General features: G+C 34.0%; 1 long non-coding RNA gene across 3 annotated transcripts in view; it reads right to left on the bottom strand.

Annotated features, from left to right (window-relative positions):
* Positions 1–3,001, bottom strand: part of LOC126753591 (uncharacterized) — a 45,461-nt gene extending 42,460 nt beyond the window's left edge. Inside the window, exons 1-2 of one of the 3 annotated variants that reach the window (XR_007666191.1) lie at positions 2,824–3,001; positions 1,704–2,037 (exon numbers count right to left, since the gene is read on the bottom strand). This is a non-coding gene — a long non-coding RNA (uncharacterized LOC126753591). Of the gene's footprint in view, positions 1–1,703; positions 2,038–2,814 lie in introns of all 3 variants that reach the window. The other 2 variants (XR_007666190.1, XR_007666189.1) reach the window with 2 other exon arrangements.
* Positions 3,002–16,248: the final 13,247 nt, after the last annotated feature.

Raw genomic sequence — 16,248 nt, 5'->3', positions numbered from 1 at the left:
TCAGGTATCGCGGCCGGTTGCTTAAGACGCTGTAACTCCGTTAGTTTAACTATAATTGACTCAAAATTTGTACGCAATATTCTCGACATATTGGTTGTTTAGAAAAAAAAAATTAAAAAAACATGCAAAAAAAAAACAGTTTTTTAAACCTTAAGGGAGGAGCTTAAGGACTCAATTTAGTATATGATAGGTTAGACTCTCAGAAAAGTATTATTCTATTCGAATATTGTTATTTATGGCCGTCGGCAAATTTTAATTAACTCACTTCTTAAATTCGTTTGTGTAATAATTTTGTCTAATAATATTGTGCAGTATTTTTATTCAATAGTATTGCTCAATATTTTTAAATGATTTATTTCCTAAGATGTTACACTTTCTTCTATAATTTGTACATAATTTATTTTCGTGGGCAAATTTATAAAGATCTTGTGGAACTGAAACACCGTCTTCAAATCAAATCAAACAAATCAACAAAGAATATCTTTTGTATTTGTATAGCCTAGACTGCTTTTTCGGAAAAATATTGTTGTATTATTATTGTGATTAATTGCTGTTTATTTAAAATTTGCTAAATAAGCTTTTATTGACTGATTTGTTCAATAACATTGTGCAATTATATTACTCAAAATTATTGTGTCATTATTTTATTCAATAATATTGATCAATTTTTGTTTAAGATTTTTCCAGAAGTTTAAAAAACTTCTGTTACAAATTGTATATAATTTTTGGTCACTCAACGTAACATGAGAAAATTTATAACGAAAGTTTGGAAACGAAACCTTTACATTTTCTTTCACTATTTTTAAGCAAACGGCAACCTTTCTCATATGTACATATGTATATCCTAGGCTACACACCCTACTAAGCGCAGAAACTGAATAGTTGATTTTTTTTGACACAGAGGGCTGATACAATTAATTCATTTTAGTCGTGTAGGAAATTTTTCACAATCTCCTCTCTCTATCCCTAAGCTTTTTGGTAGATGAAAGTCGATCATTTTTAAAAACAAAAAAAAATATTGTAGAATGAAGCCCATTGGTAAACGAAAATAAAGCAACAAAAATAATTTACGGAAGAACTACTTCATATCGGAAGAGAATGCTTGAAGTGGAAGGGTAAGGAATACTTAAATTTTCAAGGGTTTCAAATAGTTTACCTCGATTTCCGGCAACACGAGGAGACAAATAGAAACAAGTTATACGACAAAGTCGGAGGTAATAAAGAGATCTACAACATGCATGTTAACATATTTTTCATATAACCTCAAATTTATGTAGAAATTAAAAATCTTTGGTTTTGTGATTTTATCTTAAAAACAAATTCAACAAAATTTATTATATATTTAAAATATTAAATTAATTTTTTCAAAAGCACTTTTAAAATTATTTTTTTTTAAACCGTTTCTAAGCCCATAGATCTCTTTCTAAGTATTAATAATCAAAACCGCAATATGTTCTCAATACACCGTCATAAATGAGTCACTGCTGTCGAAGGGAAATATGCGCCAAATATAATTATGGATAAACAATAATTTCAGTGCTTCTACCGATTACGCAATTAACAATTTATGAGCTTGAGCAATTTAAAGCCAGTATACAACCATTTTATTATATATTATTCTAAAAAATAGTCGTTAGTGCAAAATTTTGTCCAAACAACATTGAATTGGGTCAAAACAGACGCAATTATTCTACATAACTTACCACAATTTGCCGAACGCGTGTCATATTGTCCTAATTGGTGTTGCTTATTTCTGTTTAGTTGGAAGAGTAGCTAATGAAGGTCAGCAAATGATAACTGAGACTTTTACTACTACTTCTTTTATTGTTATTTGGTTCCATTTCAACGTAGATTTTCGTGCTTTTTTCGCTGATTTGGGAAATTTTCTTGGGTTACACTCAATATTGTTTTTTGCTTCATTTTGATTTATTCTTGTTGTTTTTTTTTTTTTTGATAACCGTTTCCAACAAACGCTTGTTGCTTTTTCTTTTCCAGCTTCACTTCATGCTGTGCACTTCAGGTTACAAATGTATTTAGCTAAATAACAAGAAAACAAAGGAAATATATCACTCATACGCCGTGTACGCCTACTTATTCGCTAAATGCCGTTACGCTCAATGGGCGACCGGAAAACACGTTGGCGACAACACGTTGTACAAAGCAAGAGTGCTCGCTGCTTTGTTTCAAAAGGCGATTGTGCGGCAAGCATACATACATACACAGTCGTTGCTCCTGCTAAAACACGTTTTTGCTTTTAGACAATGCTTGGGCTGTTGTGTTGGCGTCCGTGAAGCGTGTATTTATGTCACAAATTTCAAGTGTGCGCGACACTAACACACATAGTGACCTGAATGAAAGGCAGCAAAACACCGACGGAAACGAATGCGCGGAAATCGCATTCAAATTACACTTCAAAGCCACTTAGTGGCAGCGCAGAGGAAGCGAATATATAAAACAAAGAAAAAAATATAAAAATAAAAATTAGAAATGTATGCAGTTTTTAAACTGTTAGGGATCTCCCAACTTAAAACTAAACATCAAACGAGAAAAGTAAAAAAAAAGACTCAGCAAATGTATGTGTACTTGGCACTCATTTCGCTGACAGCGATGCATACTTTCGCTTTCGAGCGCAATTATAAACACGCGCATCCATCCACACATATACATACATATATGCAAGCATGAATAAATTTCTCTACAAATTAGCGTAAAAGTTCGCATGAAAGCATGCCACATGGCAGCCAATATTGGCAGTCAATTAAATAGTAAATAAGCAACATAAACAATTTAGTGTCTCAAAAATCATTAAATCACTTTTATTACTAATTCACATTTCTTCTTGGTCACAAATTCTAAAAATTTCTCTTTTCAAATTATCGTATTTCTCTTGCTGGTATCGTTTACTATTTTTCCAAGGCACGCGCCTGCTTTGAGTTTTAGGTGTTTCCGTTTCATCGACCGTTTAGACGCGCGTCTTGTAGTAACTGAACCAGCTGCGAGATTCGCTGGAGCTAAAATACTCCGGGAAAACTGCAAACTGCATGGAAAAAGCTGCTGAGCACTGCAGTATATGCTTTGAGTGTCACAGAGAGCGAGAAAGTGAGAGCACATTAAGCGGGTGAACACTGAGTGCAGGAGATAATTCTTTCGGGTGGTCAACTGTTTCAAATAATATTTTCTGAGACACTGACATCGAATTTAACTTGATACATGACTATGCTATGTAGACAATACGTGCTCTCTCGTTTTCCGAAGTCTCCAAAATGGCTCTCGATTCTACTCACTCACACATTGACGACAAATGAGGTACTTTATCTTTGTTTTGTCGCCATTTATTTCAGCCAACAAGCGAGTGTGAAGAAGAGCAACAAAGCACACAGCTGCTGTGAAAAAGTGAAAAGATTGAGAAGGTGGAGCGACAATCACATTCCGTTTTGATACAAAGTATTTTTGATCCCAAGTGACCCACTGCCAAAAGAACATAAAACAGGATTTAATAAAAACAACAGTGAATTCCTGGGGATCAAATGTACATTGTATAGTATATGTAGCACTGAAATGAAAAATGAAAGTAACAAATGTGAAAGAAGAACCAATAAAAACAAAAAACTTGAGGTAATGTGCTACACTCTTTTAAAATAATAAAAGTGGTAACTAATTATATGTAACTAGAATGAGATGAATAATGAGAATATAGTATATCAATATAAAAATTTTTAATTGAAAATTCAAATATTAAAACGTACACGTGCCTGACAAATCATCACCTCAGTACATACATATATCATACATGTAAAACTTTCTCGCAATGTTTGTTATTTCAGAGTTTTACCTACATATTCTCAATATATTTATGTACAAATATATAAGTACATATTTGTATATTCATATGTCTGTATGCATTCGGCAACGGTGTTTCCACTCTTTGGTTAAGGCAATCTGAACTTTTGCCACGTGTTGCTCTTTTCAGTTGGCAACTGTTCGGTTGCTGATAAACTCACTTTAAGATGCTGGCATTAACTGGCGAAGAAGCAGTAAAAAAGCGAAAAGAGCACAGCCGTGTCGAAATTTTTTAAGTCATAATTTGATTGAGTTGAAGACGTGACAGCATGTATAGTATGTGCACATACATATGTGCAAGCTTAGAAAATATAATTTATATATTTACATACAATTATATATATTGATTTTGGATAATCTAATAACATTGAGTCGAGTTTTAATTGAAGAGTGGAGTGAGTGAATGCCCGCATACTACTATATGGTTAAACACAAAACTATTTTGTTCAGAACAGAAAAATTATAACATAATATAATTTCAAAAGTTTGCAAAACAATAGAGCAGATCATATTTCAAAACAAAGTGGAAAATTCAAGAAGTTTAGTATAAATTCTGTATTCTTAGTAATTGTTGAACTCGCTTGCTTCATTGTAACAGTTTTCGGTGTGCGTCTTTGATAAAAGAAAATGTTTTAAACACAGGAAATAACAGCATTTTCAGGTAATTTTAAATTTTAAGAATTAAACTATGCTTAATAAGAAATACCGTCAACTTTGGCTCCATTGAAAATATAACATTCTTCACGGGAGCAGTTCTCATGGTATAAATATGTATAAAACATCTAGATTTTTATCGATCAACTCATATGCACTTATATGCCAAAGTGGTTCAATTAAAAGTTTTCTTTTTTATGCAAGAACAACATTCCGATCCATTATTTTGTATGTTAGCAATATCCTATAGTGATCCAATACTGGCGATTTCAAAAAATTAACAGTTTCTTGGAGAGACTGCGACTAGTTCACGTGACAGCCGAACCTCGCTGACTCAACTAGACTCGTCACGATGATCATTGCGATATTTACTTTGTACGATTTCCGATTTTTCCTTCAGGGTCTTATGAATGGCGTAGTAGATTTAATAGACCCCACGCTGAGTACAGTGAGGTGTTTTTTGAAGGTTCCCTCAGTTTTCACACACCGTCAGTGTCGTTCCAAGTTTTGGCTAATGGAAGTTTAATGCGCAAAAGATGCAAACATCCTCTCTCCTTTATTGAAGTTTAATTCTTTCGCACATAATTTTATGCATACATTTTTGATAGAGTGTTTTTCAAGCTTGATTTGGTGAGCACCTTCGATCTTACTTGCATATGTGACTTGAGTAAATTGCCATATGAGCACAGTTGTAGGCAACACTTTCTGTTGTTGTGGATTTTCCAGTGCATCGTATCTATTTATACTCTGAACAGTTTACCACGAAATTATTAACACCCAAAAAAAAACGTCCGAAGTACACGAATAGGACCCCAGTTTTTGAGATATCATTCTGAAATTTTGCAGACATCGTTTTATCTCTAAGAAGGTGTTCATATTGTCGGTCGATATCGGTTGTCGGCAGGTGTTATACAAATTGACGGATTAAAATCAAGTTTTTGCATAGAAAGTTTTTAATATGTGAATGGTATTCTAGCCGCGGAGCGCATGAAATTAATGTTGTCATGAATTTCTTTATATGAACTAAGCTGGTATTTACTTTCGGTATCATCAATCTATGTTAAGAAACAACACAGTACTTATAAATGTTTCATCTTTTTTACTGTAAATTCTGCCGTGGAATCCCATAGTCAGATATTTTTCCTCGTACTTCAACGACTGGACTTTTGTTTTGAAGCAGGCTTTGATTACTTTTCGAAAAAATTTCTACTCTTTAAATACCCGATGCACGTGTGAATAAGTTTTTATGTAAACTCTTCCCCGTCTTCTTGTTTACTGTCGCTCAATGCATTTCGACGGTGCTAAATCCTTAGCTAATACCAACGTTAATCCTTTCGATAAAACCCTTAGCGTTCATGTTATCCTTATTGGCCAACACTTCACACGCATAGAGACACACGCACACATGTGCTGTCACTTTCAGTTTGTGCAGCGTCTTTTCAAACTTTTTCGCACCAGTTTCTTGTTTTCACTTCATCTCACAAGCAGACTGTAGCGAACACTTCACGCAAGCCAAGCTTTAACTTGAGTAGCCGCAAATGTCGATAGCAGGCTGTTTGGCCCACACGACGGTTAAGTACGCATGGCTGTGTGTATTAGTGAACCAGTTAAGCCTCCTCAGCAATATTCAAGCAGGAAATGCAGACTAAAGGCAGCGTGAAGAGTATTAAGACGGAACCATATGAGATTGAAGTGTGCATGCATTTTCGTGCATGTGTGTGTGGTTGTGTACGTTTGACCTTGTGATACTATGTTGATCTTAATCAGTTTTTTCCTCAATTTTCTGCCACATTGCATACTGCTTCTTCGTTTTCTTTTGTTTCTGGTATTATTGCGGTCAATGTAGCTATATCGATAAGCTTAAATTTCGTAACTAGCGTCTTCTTCATTTATGCAGACCCTTAACGTTTGCTTAGGTAATCATGAATCAAGTAAATTATCGATGACGGATACCGCCAATTCCTCCCTATCACACCTGCTACACCAATACAATGACGGCAGAATAAAAACTACTGTCCCGAGCAGGTCTTCGAGGCTGGAGTTGTAACCAGATACAGGTTTATTCAACATCAGGCCGCCAGCCAATGCGATAGTGTATCACCTCTGCATTCTCCGGTGGAAAAATACCTTCAAAACTCACAATGATCCACAGATGTCATGGGAATATTGGGTTGTGAGCAATAATCCCGAAAATATTTATAGAAAGTTTCATCACGGAACGATTTTATATTTATAAGCATTGCCTAGAAAAATGTTGACGATGCCATACTGTTGGACATTTAACGAGAGCAAGCCCAAATATTGAAAGTGGGTTTCGTGTGGTTCCAAGAATGATCATTGAAACCCTTTACCCATCTACTTATAGAATTGGCAGAGGAATATGGCCTGAATACTATTAATCCATAAGAGATATATACATAGTTAGTTTGCTCTGAAATTTCAGTCAAAAGGACAAAACAGGGAATAAATATGAAAATCTCGAATGACTATTATTTTACAGTACTTGGTTGCATAACAGTTCAGATCCGAGCCGGTTACGTAAACCAGACTGTCAAGCAAAGCGAGTACCTTTGGGTAAATATGCCCGTAAAAATTTTCTTTGTTGAAGGAATCTGTTGCAGTTGCATATGAACATCAAACAATTTCTTCACACGCACTAGTAAAGTAATAATCTAAAGTGAAAATAGAAAATTGAAAGACTAATTCTTTTTAGGCTTACAGGGTATAAAAGTGCAACTGCAACTAGTTCTCTTCATACAAGAATAATTATAAATTACAAATTGAAACACAACCACCGCATTTAATGCAAGCGAAGTAAATTCCGCGAACGTGTTCGTATGCGCTTTTCATGGAATTAGCCACAAGCAGAGTGGCGCCACTCAGCCGCAATAAGCGCACGTTGTAAATATCTTATTTGCTCGTATTGTATAGTACAACAAGGTGTGCTGTTGTTGTAGTGTGTTGTATAGTGCAAGGTGTGCTGTTGTTGTTGTAGTGTGTTGCTGTTGCTGTAGCATATGTTGATGCTTGTCTGTATTTGCAACAATGCAACAGCAGCAATGCAAATTAGTGGGTTGAAAGAGTAAATATGCAAAGAACTTGGCAAATGTGGCATAAGGCATGTGGCAAGCGCCATGTAGCGTGTAGGAAGTGACATATGGCATTAATCAGTCAAGCAATGTGTAGAATGCTAACAATATTACCGTTGGGTAGATGAGTTGGATGTTGATGCATCCATTAAGGAGACAGTGAGAGTGTGCGTTTCACATGTACTTGAATGTGTGTGTGTATGCATACATACTATGTATGTAAATTTGTTATATGTTGTTTACGGTTACAACCAGGAAATGTAAGGCTAAGACATACACCAATATAAATGTCAATTATACTTCACTCATTAACACCAACACACTCACGCTGCTTCACTGCTTGCAACAAGCGTTGCTCGACATGCTTAACTGTTGATGCGTTGCAAAAATTTGTGAATTATTATTAACGCGAACGCCAGTAAAAGTAAGCTTACAAAAAATATGTGCCTACTTTAAGGCGCCATGAAGTAGTATTGCTATTTAACAGCTTCCTTGTCACTTACATTGACAGCTCGCCTAAGGACACCGCTACTAAAAGTTTTTTGCTGAACAAAGCGCTAAAACATTTTAAGGATTGCTCTTCTAAGACTGCATTTTTATGGTTTTAAACAGTGAGGGGTAAAAATTATGCTTTTGGAAAACCGCCACTTGGTTGAACTGTTCTACAAAATAATTCTTCGTGAAGTTTTACCATAAACTGAAAAATAATTATGGTTCGTCGTAAATTTTTATCTTTATTTGGCCGATACTAAAAGGCCAAAATAATCTCAATTTCTGTCGATAAAATATTTTGAGATAAACATTCAGAGGGTTTAAGGATTGGAATAATAAATGTAATGTATTTAATTGAATAACTATCTTTCTCAAAAACATACTATTAATACTACCACAAGTTTCTTTCTGCATAATCTACATCCTACTTCTTATAGTGTAATAAACTTCATTTTGGGAAAGACTATATATCGTCACCTAAAATGCAAAATAACGTATCAACAAAAAAATCAAAAATGAGCTTACGATTCACTACGTCATATTACATATACATATATATATATAGCATAAAATTTTCAACATCCGCTCCCACATATAACCAATATATAACCATTTTGTTACCAAAACTCTAACTTGGTTCAATATCAGTGGTTTCTTTTATATCGTTTTTCTTTCGCCTGCAAATTTAAGAAAACTGATGTTACGTTATTTTGAATTTTAGGTGAAGATATATAAGTATGTACATAAAAAAGACGATATAACACTACACACTATACATGTTTATTCGCCTCTATTAACGCTTGACTTCCTATGACTAATATTCTGGTATTTGTATATTTTCTAATATGTTTCGGCAACCCAAAATTGAGTTGTTCATAAATTAAAACGAACATCTTTTTCCAGCTAATAGTGTGTGTATTTCCTTGCCGCTCAACGTTTTTGATGTATGGTTCTTTCGAACCCCTTTTCTACTATAAATTTGTGTTTGAATATAACCTCAAGATGACCTTAGCATTGTTTGTTGATTAATGACAGTTTAATTTTCTAAGTGGTATTTAATTTACATTAAGGGTTATATCCATATATATATATGTACACTTTAAGGAAGAGCCTGCTTTAAAGGCTTCAAAAAATCGATTTTTTTTGCTTAAATCTCTTTTAAAATTATCTTTATTATTATGTCCTCAAAGTTGTAGATGGGAATTCGAAATATTTACGAAGCTAGAAGGGAAATAGTGACCGAGCGTCTAGCAGATATATTAGCGCTGCCCGCCGTTCAACAAATGCACATGCGAGATGCATCGGGCAATTGCTTCCCAAAGGCAAAATATCAAAGATTTCGTATACAAAAAATTTGTAAATGATGTTTAAATATATAACTATAAACCATAAAAATTTCGTTTTAATCAATTATTTCTTTCCTTCCCAACAAAATCCTCAAAAAAACGATTTTTTGAAGACTCTAAAGCAGGCTCTCCACTTAGCAAAGGGAAAGGATTGATCCCCAAGCCGATCTTTGGAAGAACCTTTCAAAAAAATGTCAGGCGGTGAGAAAGATTTTTTTTTTTGCATAAATTATCTCTAATTCACAAGCCCCCAAAAATGTATTATTGCAATTGATAAATAAAGATAATGATCCAAAGGCCAACCAATCTGACCTTTAATTTTTTTTTTAATTTCTCTGTAATGTAAGTTCTCAAAAATTGTATGCAAATAAGTCATCTTTATATTATGTCGATATGTTTAATTGAAAGCGTACAAAATACAGACTGTGCAAGAACTGAAGCCGCTCGGCCTTTCCAAACGACATCGCTTCACTTTATGGGCTCTTGAAAGGTTCCAAGAAGATCCAAATCCAAATTTTGTTCAACGATGAGGCCCATTTCTGGCCGGTCGATTGGCCACCAAGATCGCCTGATATCACCGTTAGACCGTTTTCATGCAGGGATATGTAAAATCTTAAATCTTTGTGGACAATACAGTTGCAATTCAGGCCTTGGATTGGATTTTTGAAAATTTACAAGTAGGCATAACAAATTCACTGAGGTTTTACAACTCATAAGACTTTATGGAAGTAACTAAGTAATAATAATTATTTCTTTTTTTTAAAAAAGTATACGTATACTTGTATTTCCGCTCCAATGTACGCCATAGCAGTAACTTCCTGTGACATTAATAATTAGCTATAATTTTTTGCTCAAAATTAATCTCAAATTTCTCTTAACAGCTTCCGGATGCTTACTCAGTAATGCGTTAATTGAATAACAAATTTGCTGATATTCTTACTTCTAGTGATATGCATTGTCCAGTTAACCAAATCTTTATCCATTTTATAAAATTTATGCATTAAAATATAATTTGCCATTTATATAAGTCAACAATGCTTTAGTCGGTCATATCAACAAAGGCCAAACGCTTGCTGATTTTAAGTCCTCGTTATTTGTTTGATTTAACATCGACAATTTGTGCGTCGGCCTTAACCGCAAATCCCTAACCGTCAAATGTGTATGCAAACTCGAAAATCCCAAATGCAAATGTGTGCAATGAAGCGGCGATAGTATTTTTAACATACATACAAACAAAACTTATATATGAACAAAATTAAAGTGTTGCAATCGTTATTAAACTGGCAAAAATAAATTATATACATATATATATTTGTGTTTAGATTTGATTAAATTTGAATTCATTAATATTAATATGGTTTATTTAAGATAAATTTACGCTGCAGCAAACCAATTCAAATATGATTTAAAGTAAAAGTAATTGGCATTCCTTCGTTTCAATAATCAAATTTTTGCTATGAATGTTGTGAATAAAATAGTTCGCGAAGTGAAGAGAAGGGTACACAGTTAAAGTGCTGAAAATGTGGCATATCCATATGTTCATACGTATCTTAATCTCAATTTTACTTGCTTTGTTCAGCATCGATCTCTAGTAGTAAATTTTACTAATATATATCGTATCGGAAATGTTTAATAAAATAAAATATTGAATTTATCCATTTTTGTGGAGATGGAATCTTTATAATTTTTTACCACGGAAGCATAGAATTTTTCTCAAAATATGTCATTTTCAGTTTTACAAAACAATTATTAACTAAAACGGAATTCACATAACAAGAGTCACCACAGCGCAACTTGCGAACCATTAAAATTGTCATTGGAAGCAAGAAAAAAACGTGGTTTAAATCAATAAATCCCGAGTGTTTAAATAAATGCATTAACACTTTAATAAATTGCAACATTTTGCTGGCATTTCCGTTACAAAACACATTTGCGATTAAAATCGCACATTCGCATCCGTTACCGCTTGCCTATCCGGTTCGTTGGTTGATACTTTTTTGGTAAAAAAGTCAGCGGTTAATCGCCTCGCGGACTGGCGTCGCTCGTGGACAAGCTTGTAAGGGAAATAATATTTGTTTATATTAATAGCAGCTGCTTGATTGCAAATTCAATAAAATTTTAAGGCAGTTATAAAATAAAATTTAATGAATTTCAGATTATTTATATATATTTTATAAGCGGGCACACAGTTGGGCTTGTACCACTCATCAGATTGGGTAGAAGTGAACTTTGATTGATTGTAACTCTCAGCAGAGCATTTAAATTGCCACATATTTCATTTTTGTTAAAAATACTTCTCAAACTAATTTATCTCAATAAGCGAAAATTTAATAATATATTTTGCGAAATAGACTATTTAAGGACCATTATTCAGTTAAATTTACAAGCAACTCAAATTAAAAGGGATTATAGTAATTAAAAGACAGATTTTTGGAAGAGTTGCCACAGCTTCATAATACGAATATTTTTTTAGTAGTCTGTGAAAAGGAAACTAATCTTGTCATTCTTATATTAGTTAGATCTATTAAGTGAAATATTAATAATTTCAGAGTTGCCATTTACATTTTTAACGAAATTAGAATCTTAGAGAATTTGTTGTTACTGAGCATTTTGTAAAATGTGTCCAATTTTTGTTTCTAAGGGTGTTACCGTATAATGCAAATTTTACCTAAGTGTGCTTACATGGGTTGCCATATATTTATTACAAAGATCTTAAAATAATTCCGATTGGCTTATATACTAATATCACTGAATGAAAATATATTACTAAGATGGCAACGTTACTCAGAAAAATATAGTATAAATCGCGCATGGTTGCCACCTATAAAATATTTAGGAATCAACTAAAAGCGACTTAAATATATACGGATTTTATTAGTAAATTGTTGCTATTTTTATGCTTAATCCATAAAAATAATTTTTTAGTAGGGTTGACATCTGTGATTTAAAAAAAAAATCAACGAAAAGAGGGATAATAATAAAAATAATATTTATTTTTTATTTGATAACATTTTACAAGTTTTTTCAATACAATCCAATAATTTCAAAACTTTTAATACAGTATTTGCGAGCTCAAATTAGAAGATTATTTTCTTTAGGGTTGCCACTTAATTTTGCTTAGTAAACTAATTTCAATTTTTGAATTGAAACAAAAAATGTTGAAGGGCTAATCGAATTAATAAAAGAAATAAGTGTAATTATTTTTTATACGTATAAATACAAAATATATATATACAGGAAGATTTGGCGTGCGATTTCTATTAAAACGTTAATTTGAAATTTATTTTGTAATCTCAATTTTAAGTAATTATTGTATTCAGGGTTGCCACTTAATTGTGTTTGGTATAATTAAAAAAAAGTCTGAATTAAAACGAAAAACGTAAAGCGATGATTAAAAAAATATTTCCAGGGTTGCCACCTAATTTCAAATATTTTTGCACTATGCATAATTCATTATCTTAATATCAATCAATTGTGAAAATGTACTACTTAAAGCTACTTTTATATTGCTAAGCTATACCCGAAGTGTATTGTTCGCCTTAATTATAAAATTAAATTTGATTCTAAAACTGGCTACGTTATTTGATAGGTGACAACATTCCAATGTCTTCATATTTCTTGTTGGAAACCCTCTTTTTATCTGATATGTAATTATCTATTAATTACACTAACACCCAAAAGTACTTCAAATCCCCAATCACTTAATTTTCTTCGCTTTTGATAAACATAAATTTGATATCAGAATTTGATCTCTGTTCATTACTCATTTTCTTCACAGCTGCTGCTGACAACTCGCCCACCATTCTCACGCCTTATGCCTTCAATATTCTCAAGCACACTTCAATGCAGCTTATGAAAACAACAAAAATAAACAAGCAGCATAACTTATATAGCCGTAATGCCAACAAACTTAACGCGTCCAAAGTCATTAAGCATTCGCCTGCCAATGTCAGGAAGGCTTCTTCATCATCTCCAGATACTCAGAGCTTATTTCCGGCTCTAATATACGTGTATGTATATATGCATGTGTACTCGAAGGAACTGTTTGCTGTTGCCCGCATTAAAAATCAATTTGGCAAGTCAGCCAAATGGCCAAATGCAACGAAATACCGCCCGCATTCTCTCTTTCTCTCTGATGCTCTTTCTCGCAGCTTCACTGGCTGCAAGTTTGTTTTTCTTAAGTGCTAATTTCTGCTTGCATTTTTGGCGTACTTTAATTTATTTGTTTTCAATTACATAAAACCGTTAGAGGAGAAGTAACGTCAAGTATTATTCGCACAATAATTCTTCTTCTACGGGTTTTCTTAAACATACTACTTACTGTCGCAATCTTATCTTTCGAGCTCATAATTTATGACTTATTTGTAAATATTTGCGTGACTTTTCTATTGTCACGTTTGCCCAAAGACATGCTTCATTCATTCTCCCTCTTCAACTAGATTAAACTGTCAGAGTGTAAGTTATATGTATTATTCACAAATTTATTGAACCGCAACAAGTGATAATTGGATTTGAATCGTTGTTGTAATAAATGAGTACAATATTTCTTAATAATCCATGATAAATTCCATAAGTGAAAATGTAACACCAGGAGATGGCGGAATCTATTTCTCAGTCGATAAGAATAGAACAGATGTACCATTGCCTGACTTTGAAAAAGTTGGAATAGCAATTACTCGCATAAAAAATCAAGAAAGCGGCGGAAGCTATTCAAATATGGGGTCCAAGAGTGACAAGGTACATTCGTCAGCTTCTTTGCAGCATATGGTCGAAAGCATGCCGGTCTAATAGAACTCAAGAGTGCTTTGCCCACACAGCAATCAAGATCCCACAATCCGCGTGAATTAACGTCGAGCGGGCTGTGTGAAAGAGTAATGTCCATCGTCAACAAATTAATTGACCAGACATTCATCATCCGCCAAATATTAGCAAAGACCTATGAAAATGAGATCGACAAACGTCACCTCTCCGCTGCTTTCTACAGCATAAAAACGAGCTGCCTCTCGATATATCTGATTTTTGGCATCCCTGCAAAACTTATATGCCCGTGTAAACTGGCGTTATACAACACCAAAAGCTCCGTCAGGATCAGAAATGAACTCTACGAGCAGTTCAATACCAAACGAGATTTCAGACAGGTTGACTTCCTATCGCCTGATTTCTTCTGTAATCTGCTGGAGATAATAATACGAGCTGCAGAGCTAAACTGAAAAGGTACAATCTTCTATAAGGGTGTGCAGCTGCTGGTGTATACCGATGATATTGATATCATTGGCCTCAACAATCGCATAGTTAGTTCTGTTTTTGACAGACTGGATAAGGAATTAAAGTGAAAAGAATTAATGATATTTCTTGCTGTCAAACAAGCAATCACCGATTTCGCGACTTGGCTCCCATGTTACTTTTGAGAGTCACAACTTTGAAGTCATAAATAATTTCGTTTACCTTGGAACCAGCTTCAACACTAGATATACAGTGTAGTTGCCTTGAAATCCGACGCACTATAACTCTTGCCAACAGGTGCCACTTCGGACTGTGTAGACAATTGAGAAGTAAAGTCCTCTCTCGACGAACAAAACCAAACTCTACAAGTCCCTCATTATTCCCATGCTGATATATGGTGCGGAGTCATCGACTTTGACAACATCCGATGAGTCAGCGTTACAAGTTTTCGAGAGAGAGAGAGAGGTTCTGCGGAAGATTTATGGTTTTTTGCGCATTAGCAACGGCAGGGGTCACGCTGGCTAGATGATGTTTTCCGGATAAGAACAGTTCAGTTTTCAAAGTAGGTATTCTATCTAGCAGCCGTTTGTGGAAACAGAGAAAGAGGAAGTACCTTTTCTTATATTTATACTTCTTTAAGACTTTATTATTATACTCTATATTCACATGTATAAGAACCATAACCTTGCTACCATAATGAGCTATGAACGAAATACTAAGTTTGCCACGAAGTTTGTAACAGCCAGAAGGAAGCGTCGGTGACCCTATAAAGTATATATATAATTGATCAGTATGTTGAGCTGAGTCGATTCAGCCATGTCCATCTGTCTGTCTGTCCGTCCGTCCGTCTGTCTGTATACATACAAACTAGTCCCTCAGTTTTTATACCCTGAACAGGGTATATTAAGTTTGTCACGAAAACTTCGTGACACCCAGAAGGAATCGTCAGAGACCCTATAAAGTAAATATATAAATGATCAGTATGTTGAGCTGAGTCGATTTAGCTATGTCCGTCTATCTGTATATATACCAACTAGTCCTTCAGTTTTTAAGATATCGTTTTGAAATTTTGCAAACATCATTTTCTCTTCAAGAAGCTGCTCATTTGTCGGAACGGCCGATATCGGACCACTATAGCATATAGCTGCCATACAAACTGAACGATCGGAATCAAATGCTTGTATGGAAAACTTTCACATTTTATAAGATATATTCACGAAATTTGGTATATGTTATTTTCTAAGGCAACAATGTAATCTCCCAAGAAATTGTTCAGATCGGTTAACTAAAGCATATAGCTGTCATACAAACTGAACTATCGGAATCAAGTTCTTGTATGGAAAACTTTCACATTTGACAATGTATCTTCACCAAATTTGGTATAGATTATTTTCTAAGGCAACAATGTAATCTCCGAAAAAATTGTTCAGATCGGATTACTATAGCATATAGCTTCCATACAAACTGAACACATAGTTAGTAAAACAAATGCACCTGTGAAGGGTATATTAGCTTCGGTGCAGCCGAAGTTAATGTTTTTTCTTGTTAAGATATGGGTTTGAAATTTTGCAAACGTCATTTTTTCTTCAAGAAGCTGCTCATTT

Source organism: Bactrocera neohumeralis, chromosome 3 (assembly GCF_024586455.1).
Source record: "Bactrocera neohumeralis isolate Rockhampton chromosome 3, APGP_CSIRO_Bneo_wtdbg2-racon-allhic-juicebox.fasta_v2, whole genome shotgun sequence".
NCBI classification, from domain to species: domain Eukaryota; kingdom Metazoa; phylum Arthropoda; class Insecta; order Diptera; family Tephritidae; genus Bactrocera; species Bactrocera neohumeralis.
Note: the sequence above shows the minus strand (reverse complement) of the source record. Positions and strands in the feature narration are given on the sequence as shown.